Source organism: Hyla sarda, unplaced genomic scaffold, assembly GCF_029499605.1.
Source record: "Hyla sarda isolate aHylSar1 unplaced genomic scaffold, aHylSar1.hap1 scaffold_478, whole genome shotgun sequence".
NCBI lineage: Eukaryota > Metazoa > Chordata > Amphibia > Anura > Hylidae > Hyla > Hyla sarda.
In genome coordinates this window covers 166,150-177,446 of record NW_026610490.1, presented here as the reverse complement: position 1 = coordinate 177,446, position 11,297 = coordinate 166,150, and the positions used below count along the sequence as shown (strand labels likewise).

The 11,297-nt window shown below is 44.1% G+C and overlaps 4 non-coding genes and 1 pseudogene across 4 annotated transcripts; all 5 read right to left on the bottom strand.

Annotated features, from left to right (window-relative positions):
• LOC130336290 (U2 spliceosomal RNA) lies at positions 1–191 on the bottom strand. The gene has a single exon (XR_008877739.1). It is a non-coding gene; the product is annotated as a U2 spliceosomal RNA (small nuclear RNA).
• A 2,086-nt stretch (positions 192–2,277) lies between these two features.
• Positions 2,278–2,468, bottom strand: LOC130336289 (U2 spliceosomal RNA). Its single transcript, XR_008877738.1, has one exon. It is a non-coding gene; the product is annotated as a U2 spliceosomal RNA (small nuclear RNA).
• A 2,087-nt stretch (positions 2,469–4,555) lies between these two features.
• LOC130336288 (U2 spliceosomal RNA) lies at positions 4,556–4,746 on the bottom strand. Its single transcript, XR_008877737.1, has one exon. It is a non-coding gene; the product is annotated as a U2 spliceosomal RNA (small nuclear RNA).
• A 2,088-nt stretch (positions 4,747–6,834) lies between these two features.
• On the bottom strand, positions 6,835–7,025 carry LOC130336287 (U2 spliceosomal RNA). The gene has a single exon (XR_008877736.1). It is a non-coding gene; the product is annotated as a U2 spliceosomal RNA (small nuclear RNA).
• A 2,089-nt stretch (positions 7,026–9,114) lies between these two features.
• Positions 9,115–9,321, bottom strand: LOC130336341 (U2 spliceosomal RNA; annotated as a pseudogene).
• Between the last annotated feature and the right edge of the window lie 1,976 nt (positions 9,322–11,297).

Here is an 11,297-nt window from a genome sequence, read left to right as displayed (position 1 = left end):
GGGTGGTGCACTGTACCCGAAGATACTGCCATATCGGGTCAATGCATAGGGCGACGGAAGCAAGCTTCGAAATCGGCCCCCGTTCTCAAAAATCCATTTAATATATGGTCCCCAGATAGGGGACGTATCAGATATTAAACTGATAAGAACAGATACTACACTTGATCTTAGCCAAAAGGCCGAGAAGCGATAACCGTGAAAGGGGCGGGCCCAACAAGGTCCCCTTCATGGGCACTATCACTGCTTGCTGTCAGGGAGGCTGCCAGACAATTTTCCATGCACACTCTGGGCTGGGGGGCAGTCAACCACCAGTACACACAGCAGAACCTAAACCCATACCATTATTGCTAAGCAGCAAGACAGGGGCCCATTGCACTCCCACGGGGCCTTTTTAAATGCAATCCATAACCCGGATTTGCCAGGAACCCTTCTTACTCCTCCTACTTGCATGTGACACTGGGCTTAGGATCTGCATAGGAAACACACACACAAGCACACACCTACCTTTGTTGCCTGCAGATGCCTCCTTGGCTGTCCCCAAACGGTATCAAACCAACACCCACGGGAAGCTGTAAGCATAGAGGACATGCCTGCACCCCATTGGACTTACCTGTGTGGGTTAAATCCGGGTTATTTGACAACCTATGGCGGTGATGGTTCTGCTCAGGCAGAGCAGTGCTGATGCTCCTCATAAAGCTGTCGCTGCTGTGAAGGTTCTAGGTGACATCACAAATCCCTATGGTTACATACACAACAAAGCTGGGTTGTTGTTGTTTACACTCTGCAAGGCCTGTGGAAGTGAGTGACATCATAGCACTGTAGTTCTGAGGGTTCTAGATGGATGCAACAATCTCCTGTTGCTTCTATGAAGGCCATAATAGACGACATCACCAAACAGCTCCATAGTCACATACACAGCAAAGGAGAGATGTTGTTTACACCTAGTGATGTCAGTGGTATTGAGTGACATCACAGCACAGTGCTAAGGCTCCTGGGCCTGGACACAGCAGCGGCTGCAATATCTCAACGGAGAATACGTTTATATATATGTGTGTGTGTGCGCGTATATATATATATATATATATATATATATATATATATATATATTTCTCCGCCGAAATCACTTTTAAACCCATTTCCACCTTTTTTTCCCTTCTCTTCCTCTTACTTTTTTTTCACGTTTTTTTACGTTTTTCTCCTTTTCGCCTCTTTTCTGGGCGTATTATTCTTCTTTTTCTTCTTTTTTTTCGTCTAATGCATACCCCATCAGTGCAGCAATGCTTATTCAATACCGCCAGCAGATGGAGACACTGGGGGATAATTTTCTAAGGATTTATACTGATTTTTCCTGTCTGAATTTGTCGCACAGAAAGTTGCAGGCCAAATATGTGTGACATTTCTGCGACTTTAGCTTCTAGAGCATTTTTACAACATTATACATAGGTGCTGAATACATAAAAAGCGACTGTTCAGCGACAGACAAGTCGCATCGGCTGAAAGTAGGCCAGAATGTCAGTCCATGTTGGAGCAGGTTTAGATACAGTCTAAAGTATAGATCTCAAAGTCTGTGCACAGAATTTAGCAAGGGCCTCGCACCTTCTGATGCATCAGGTAGGTGCACAATAGCATAGCCTAACCCTCTGTACTTTGGTCTATATTGATGCGGGACATAGACAGCCAGCTGATGACCAATCCATTAGTGCAATGGATGGCTGGAAGCATTTGTCTTTGCCTTTGCAATACCACAGAAGCAATGCATGGTCAATGTACAGCAATGACACACCTGTGTGAACAGCCAGGAGACCCCCCCCATGTTATGTTACATAGTTACATAGTTAGTACGGTCGAAAAAAGACATATGTCCATCAAGTTCAACCAGGGAATTAAGGGGTAGGGGTGTGGCGCGATATTGGGGAAGGGATGAGATTTTATATTTCTTCATAAGCATTAATCTTATTTTGTCAATTAGGAACATTCAGCACCCACCCGCTATCAAGGCAGCTGCCTATCATGTCATGCCCTACCTGCACAGGTGTGCTGGCTACTCAAATGATCCAATTAAGGAGGCCATTTAGTCAGCAGCAGCAGAAGTCCTGTGCCTGGACGCTCCAACAGCGGCCAGACACAAGCAGAAGCAGAAGCAGCAGAAGCAGCAGCAGCACCACCTTTTGTTTTTTGGCTGCAGCAGCAGCAGCAAGGCCCACAGGGCTGGCTAGCTGGCTAGCCAGCAAGCAGGTAGCAATGAAAGTAGGAATCTTTCTTTTTAACCCTGTAAGGGGGTGGTGCACTGTACCCGAAGATACTGCCATATCGGGTCAATGCATAGGGCGACGGAAGCAAGCTTCGAAATCGGCCCCCGTTCTCAAAAATCCATTTAATATATGGTCCCCAGATAGGGGACGTATCAGATATTAAACTGATAAGAACAGATACTACACTTGATCTTAGCCAAAAGGCCGAGAAGCGATAACCGTGAAAGGGGCGGGCCCAACAAGGTCCCCTTCATGGGCACTATCACTGCTTGCTGTCAGGGAGGCTGCCAGACAATTTTCCATGCACACTCTGGGCTGGGGGGCAGTCAACCACCAGTACACACAGCAGAACCTAAACCCATACCATTATTGCTAAGCAGCAAGACAGGGGCCCATTGCACTCCCACGGGGCCTTTTTAAATGCAATCCATAACCCGGATTTGCCAGGAACCCTTCTTACTCCTCCTACTTGCATGTGACACTGGGCTTAGGATCTGCATAGGAAACACACACACAAGCACACACCTACCTTTGTTGCCTGCAGATGCCTCCTTGGCTGTCCCCAAACGGTATCAAACCAACACCCACGGGAAGCTGTAAGCATAGAGGACATGCCTGCACCCCATTGGACTTACCTGTGTGGGTTAAATCCGGGTTATTTGACAACCTATGGCGGTGATGGTTCTGCTCAGGCAGAGCAGTGCTGATGCTCCTCATAAAGCTGTCGCTGCTGTGAAGGTTCTAGGTGACATCACAAATCCCTATGGTTACATACACAACAAAGCTGGGTTGTTGTTGTTTACACTCTGCAAGGCCTGTGGAAGTGAGTGACATCATAGCACTGTAGTTCTGAGGGTTCTAGATGGATGCAACAATCTCCTGTTGCTTCTATGAAGGCCATAATAGACGACATCACCAAACAGCTCCATAGTCACATACACAGCAAAGGAGAGATGTTGTTTACACCTAGTGATGTCAGTGGTATTGAGTGACATCACAGCACAGTGCTAAGGCTCCTGGGCCTGGACACAGCAGCGGCTGCAATATCTCAACGGAGAATACGTTTATATATATGTGTGTGTGTGCGCGTATATATATATATATATATATATATATATATATATATATATATTTCTCCGCCGAAATCACTTTTAAACCCATTTCCACCTTTTTTTCCCTTCTCTTCCTCTTACTTTTTTTTCACGTTTTTTTACGTTTTTCTCCTTTTCGCCTCTTTTCTGGGCGTATTATTCTTCTTTTTCTTCTTTTTTTTCGTCTAATGCATACCCCATCAGTGCAGCAATGCTTATTCAATACCGCCAGCAGATGGAGACACTGGGGGATAATTTTCTAAGGATTTATACTGATTTTTCCTGTCTGAATTTGTCGCACAGAAAGTTGCAGGCCAAATATGTGTGACATTTCTGCGACTTTAGCTTCTAGAGCATTTTTACAACATTATACATAGGTGCTGAATACATAAAAAGCGACTGTTCAGCGACAGACAAGTCGCATCGGCTGAAAGTAGGCCAGAATGTCAGTCCATGTTGGAGCAGGTTTAGATACAGTCTAAAGTATAGATCTCAAAGTCTGTGCACAGAATTTAGCAAGGGCCTCGCACCTTCTGATGCATCAGGTAGGTGCACAATAGCATAGCCTAACCCTCTGTACTTTGGTCTATATTGATGCGGGACATAGACAGCCAGCTGATGACCAATCCATTAGTGCAATGGATGGCTGGAAGCATTTGTCTTTGCCTTTGCAATACCACAGAAGCAATGCATGGTCAATGTACAGCAATGACACACCTGTGTGAACAGCCAGGAGACCCCCCCCCATGTTATGTTACATAGTTACATAGTTAGTACGGTCGAAAAAAGACATATGTCCATCAAGTTCAACCAGGGAATTAAGGGGTAGGGGTGTGGCGCGATATTGGGGAAGGGATGAGATTTTATATTTCTTCATAAGCATTAATCTTATTTTGTCAATTAGGAACATTCAGCACCCACCCGCTATCAAGGCAGCTGCCTATCATGTCATGCCCTACCTGCACAGGTGTGCTGGCTACTCAAATGATCCAATTAAGGAGGCCATTTAGTCAGCAGCAGCAGAAGTCCTGTGCCTGGACGCTCCAACAGCGGCCAGACACAAGCAGAAGCAGAAGCAGCAGAAGCAGCAGCAGCACCACCTTTTGTTTTTTGGCTGCAGCAGCAGCAGCAAGGCCCACAGGGCTGGCTAGCTGGCTAGCCAGCAAGCAGGTAGCAATGAAAGTAGGAATCTTTCTTTTTAACCCTGTAAGGGGGTGGTGCACTGTACCCGAAGATACTGCCATATCGGGTCAATGCATAGGGCGACGGAAGCAAGCTTCGAAATCGGCCCCCGTTCTCAAAAATCCATTTAATATATGGTCCCCAGATAGGGGACGTATCAGATATTAAACTGATAAGAACAGATACTACACTTGATCTTAGCCAAAAGGCCGAGAAGCGATAACCGTGAAAGGGGCGGGCCCAACAAGGTCCCCTTCATGGGCACTATCACTGCTTGCTGTCAGGGAGGCTGCCAGACAATTTTCCATGCACACTCTGGGCTGGGGGGCAGTCAACCACCAGTACACACAGCAGAACCTAAACCCATACCATTATTGCTAAGCAGCAAGACAGGGGCCCATTGCACTCCCACGGGGCCTTTTTAAATGCAATCCATAACCCGGATTTGCCAGGAACCCTTCTTACTCCTCCTACTTGCATGTGACACTGGGCTTAGGATCTGCATAGGAAACACACACACAAGCACACACCTACCTTTGTTGCCTGCAGATGCCTCCTTGGCTGTCCCCAAACGGTATCAAACCAACACCCACGGGAAGCTGTAAGCATAGAGGACATGCCTGCACCCCATTGGACTTACCTGTGTGGGTTAAATCCGGGTTATTTGACAACCTATGGCGGTGATGGTTCTGCTCAGGCAGAGCAGTGCTGATGCTCCTCATAAAGCTGTCGCTGCTGTGAAGGTTCTAGGTGACATCACAAATCCCTATGGTTACATACACAACAAAGCTGGGTTGTTGTTGTTTACACTCTGCAAGGCCTGTGGAAGTGAGTGACATCATAGCACTGTAGTTCTGAGGGTTCTAGATGGATGCAACAATCTCCTGTTGCTTCTATGAAGGCCATAATAGACGACATCACCAAACAGCTCCATAGTCACATACACAGCAAAGGAGAGATGTTGTTTACACCTAGTGATGTCAGTGGTATTGAGTGACATCACAGCACAGTGCTAAGGCTCCTGGGCCTGGACACAGCAGCGGCTGCAATATCTCAACGGAGAATACGTTTATATATATGTGTGTGTGTGCGCGTATATATATATATATATATATATATATATATATATATATATATATTTCTCCGCCGAAATCACTTTTAAACCCATTTCCACCTTTTTTTCCCTTCTCTTCCTCTTACTTTTTTTTCACGTTTTTTTACGTTTTTCTCCTTTTCGCCTCTTTTCTGGGCGTATTATTCTTCTTTTTCTTCTTTTTTTTCGTCTAATGCATACCCCATCAGTGCAGCAATGCTTATTCAATACCGCCAGCAGATGGAGACACTGGGGGATAATTTTCTAAGGATTTATACTGATTTTTCCTGTCTGAATTTGTCGCACAGAAAGTTGCAGGCCAAATATGTGTGACATTTCTGCGACTTTAGCTTCTAGAGCATTTTTACAACATTATACATAGGTGCTGAATACATAAAAAGCGACTGTTCAGCGACAGACAAGTCGCATCGGCTGAAAGTAGGCCAGAATGTCAGTCCATGTTGGAGCAGGTTTAGATACAGTCTAAAGTATAGATCTCAAAGTCTGTGCACAGAATTTAGCAAGGGCCTCGCACCTTCTGATGCATCAGGTAGGTGCACAATAGCATAGCCTAACCCTCTGTACTTTGGTCTATATTGATGCGGGACATAGACAGCCAGCTGATGACCAATCCATTAGTGCAATGGATGGCTGGAAGCATTTGTCTTTGCCTTTGCAATACCACAGAAGCAATGCATGGTCAATGTACAGCAATGACACACCTGTGTGAACAGCCAGGAGACCCCCCCCATGTTATGTTACATAGTTACATAGTTAGTACGGTCGAAAAAAGACATATGTCCATCAAGTTCAACCAGGGAATTAAGGGGTAGGGGTGTGGCGCGATATTGGGGAAGGGATGAGATTTTATATTTCTTCATAAGCATTAATCTTATTTTGTCAATTAGGAACATTCAGCACCCACCCGCTATCAAGGCAGCTGCCTATCATGTCATGCCCTACCTGCACAGGTGTGCTGGCTACTCAAATGATCCAATTAAGGAGGCCATTTAGTCAGCAGCAGCAGAAGTCCTGTGCCTGGACGCTCCAACAGCGGCCAGACACAAGCAGAAGCAGAAGCAGCAGAAGCAGCAGCAGCACCACCTTTTGTTTTTTGGCTGCAGCAGCAGCAGCAAGGCCCACAGGGCTGGCTAGCTGGCTAGCCAGCAAGCAGGTAGCAATGAAAGTAGGAATCTTTCTTTTTAACCCTGTAAGGGGGTGGTGCACTGTACCCGAAGATACTGCCATATCGGGTCAATGCATAGGGCGACGGAAGCAAGCTTCGAAATCGGCCCCCGTTCTCAAAAATCCATTTAATATATGGTCCCCAGATAGGGGACGTATCAGATATTAAACTGATAAGAACAGATACTACACTTGATCTTAGCCAAAAGGCCGAGAAGCGATAACCGTGAAAGGGGCGGGCCCAACAAGGTCCCCTTCATGGGCACTATCACTGCTTGCTGTCAGGGAGGCTGCCAGACAATTTTCCATGCACACTCTGGGCTGGGGGGCAGTCAACCACCAGTACACACAGCAGAACCTAAACCCATACCATTATTGCTAAGCAGCAAGACAGGGGCCCATTGCACTCCCACGGGGCCTTTTTAAATGCAATCCATAACCCGGATTTGCCAGGAACCCTTCTTACTCCTCCTACTTGCATGTGACACTGGGCTTAGGATCTGCATAGGAAACACACACACAAGCACACACCTACCTTTGTTGCCTGCAGATGCCTCCTTGGCTGTCCCCAAACGGTATCAAACCAACACCCACGGGAAGCTGTAAGCATAGAGGACATGCCTGCACCCCATTGGACTTACCTGTGTGGGTTAAATCCGGGTTATTTGACAACCTATGGCGGTGATGGTTCTGCTCAGGCAGAGCAGTGCTGATGCTCCTCATAAAGCTGTCGCTGCTGTGAAGGTTCTAGGTGACATCACAAATCCCTATGGTTACATACACAACAAAGCTGGGTTGTTGTTGTTTACACTCTGCAAGGCCTGTGGAAGTGAGTGACATCATAGCACTGTAGTTCTGAGGGTTCTAGATGGATGCAACAATCTCCTGTTGCTTCTATGAAGGCCATAATAGACGACATCACCAAACAGCTCCATAGTCACATACACAGCAAAGGAGAGATGTTGTTTACACCTAGTGATGTCAGTGGTATTGAGTGACATCACAGCACAGTGCTAAGGCTCCTGGGCCTGGACACAGCAGCGGCTGCAATATCTCAACGGAGAATACGTTTATATATATGTGTGTGTGTGCGCGTATATATATATATATATATATATATATATATATATATATATATATTTCTCCGCCGAAATCACTTTTAAACCCATTTCCACCTTTTTTTCCCTTCTCTTCCTCTTACTTTTTTTTCACGTTTTTTTACGTTTTTCTCCTTTTCGCCTCTTTTCTGGGCGTATTATTCTTCTTTTTCTTCTTTTTTTTCGTCTAATGCATACCCCATCAGTGCAGCAATGCTTATTCAATACCGCCAGCAGATGGAGACACTGGGGGATAATTTTCTAAGGATTTATACTGATTTTTCCTGTCTGAATTTGTCGCACAGAAAGTTGCAGGCCAAATATGTGTGACATTTCTGCGACTTTAGCTTCTAGAGCATTTTTACAACATTATACATAGGTGCTGAATACATAAAAAGCGACTGTTCAGCGACAGACAAGTCGCATCGGCTGAAAGTAGGCCAGAATGTCAGTCCATGTTGGAGCAGGTTTAGATACAGTCTAAAGTATAGATCTCAAAGTCTGTGCACAGAATTTAGCAAGGGCCTCGCACCTTCTGATGCATCAGGTAGGTGCACAATAGCATAGCCTAACCCTCTGTACTTTGGTCTATATTGATGCGGGACATAGACAGCCAGCTGATGACCAATCCATTAGTGCAATGGATGGCTGGAAGCATTTGTCTTTGCCTTTGCAATACCACAGAAGCAATGCATGGTCAATGTACAGCAATGACACACCTGTGTGAACAGCCAGGAGACCCCCCCCCATGTTATGTTACATAGTTACATAGTTAGTACGGTCGAAAAAAGACATATGTCCATCAAGTTCAACCAGGGAATTAAGGGGTAGGGGTGTGGCGCGATATTGGGGAAGGGATGAGATTTTATATTTCTTCATAAGCATTAATCTTATTTTGTCAATTAGGAACATTCAGCACCCACCCGCTATCAAGGCAGCTGCCTATCATGTCATGCCCTACCTGCACAGGTGTGCTGGCTACTCAAATGATCCAATTAAGGAGGCCATTTAGTCAGCAGCAGCAGAAGTCCTGTGCCTGGATGCTCCAACAGCGGCCAGACACAAGCAGAAGCAGAAGCAGCAGAAGCAGCAGCAGCACCACCTTTTGTTTTTTGGCTGCAGCAGCAGCAGCAAGGCCCACAGGGCTGGCTAGCTGGCTAGCCAGCAAGCAGGTAGCAATGAAAGTAGGAATCTTTCTTTTTAACCCTGTAAGGGGGTGGTGCACTGTACCCGAAGATACTGCCATATCGGGTCAATGCATAGGGCGACGGAAGCAAGCTTCGAAATCGGCCCCCGTTCTCAAAAATCCATTTAATATATGGTCCCCAGATAGGGGACGTATCAGATATTAAACTGATAAGAACAGATTTTTTTTTTTTTTTTTTTTTTTTTTTTTTTTTTTTTCCTCAGTTACAGACTATTGTTTGGACGATCATCAGGTCACCTACCAAGACTCGTCACTTAAAACAATATCTGAAAAAACATCATACGGAAAAAACTAACTAAGGGAACCGAGTGCCAAGAAAATGTGACCAAAAAACAAAACAAAAAAACATGTCAAAAACAATCACAGAAATTGGTCAAAAACTTACAGCTTTCTCCTTTACGTACTTCTTATAAATTCTTCCATCGTGTATGCATCCAGATTTTCTCCGCTTCTTCTTCACCAATTCTCTTTTTGTCCAGTAGAAAGATAGTAAAAATCCTTCCTAAAAACAATCTTTTCAATTCCCTCGGAGAAATAACAACATTTTTAAAAACAAGCAAATTGCGTGAGTCCCATAAAACCTCTTTAAAAACAGAAAAAATAATCCAATTAGTACGTGTATCTTCCTTTTTACTAAGATCTTGACCAATAAAAACTTTCTCAAAAGAAAAACTGTTATATCCAGTGAGTTGGATTAAAAACCTCTTTAAAAACATAAAAAATTCTTTTGTATAAAAACAGTCCCAATAAAGGTGCACTAAGTCTTCTCTACCTCCACAACCCTCTCTTGGGCATCTGTCACTTATTCTCAAACCTCTTCCATTTAAAAAAGATCGGGTTGGGAGGCAGCCATGAAAGGACATCCAACTAACGTCTTTTTGTCTGTTTGATAGTCCAATAACTTTAAAAAACTTCCAAATCTTCACAGACTGAGCATTAGTGCAGAATGGTACTTCATATAATCTCTCATTTTTCCTTATTTCTTGTTCTATTTTCTTTTTATCAGGTTCACCTAAAGAGCTCAAACCAAATTGATCATTGAAAGACCTGAGGAGCACATAGAAGGTAGGTATCACATGTGCTATGGGTCTCCTCAAATCCCTCTCACACCAGCCCCATTTGGAAAACAACCATCCTGCAAGGTATTTACTCATGTCTGCCGCCCTATTATTGCACTGTATCAATTTAAAAATTAAAAGAAAATAGTGCACCTTTAAAAACAGATCAATGTTTGGAAAGTTATATCCGCCCAAATTCATACTCTTCATCACTTCTTCTCTTCTCATTTTCTCCATCTTAGACCCCCAGAAGAACACAAAAAGCTTCCTTGTAACTCTCCTAGTCCATAACTTCCCTGGAGGAAGCACCATAGCCGTATACAAGAGAAGCGGTAGGATTACAGACTTAATGATAAGAACTTTCCCTTTAAGTGACAAGTTCCTTAACCTCCAGAAGGATAGCTTCTTCTCAATTTTACTGTCCAAAGTCTCATAACTTTTCTTTCCTTTGAGGTCTTTGTCAAATATCACTCCTAGCACTTCAATGTCTTCTTTTTCCTTAACACCATCCACTACTATATTCTCTTGGTTCCCAAAACTGCATAATTGGCACTTCCCCCAGTTCACATTCATCCCAGCCACACAACAAAAAATCCTCACATGCAAATTTACTCTGTTGAGATCTGCTTGGGATGTACAAGTAAAAACCACATCGTCCATATAACTTAAAACCTTTAACTTACTACCACCACTACCTGGAATAAAAACACCACTCACACATTTATCTTTCTGCACATTCTTCAACAGGCCCTCTATAACGCATATAAACAGAATTGGGGAGAGTGGGCATCCCTGTCTGACTCCAGACAAGACATTAAAAGCAGGCCCCACATGCCCATTTACTAAAATCTGACTTGTCACCCCATGATAAAAACTCATAATAACAGATAATAACTTTTCTGGAATACCTAAGTGTTTTAAAGCAATGAACATAAAATCATGTGCAACCTTATCATAAGCCTTTTCGAAATCTATGGACTCAACAAACAGTGCATTCTTGTTAAAGTTACTGTAATAAATAGAGTCTCTTAAAAGCAATAAATTATCTGTTATTTTTCTTTTCGGTACTGCACAAACTTGGTATTCTCCCACAAGGTGGTCCACTACATCACTCAGTCTATTAGCCACAATC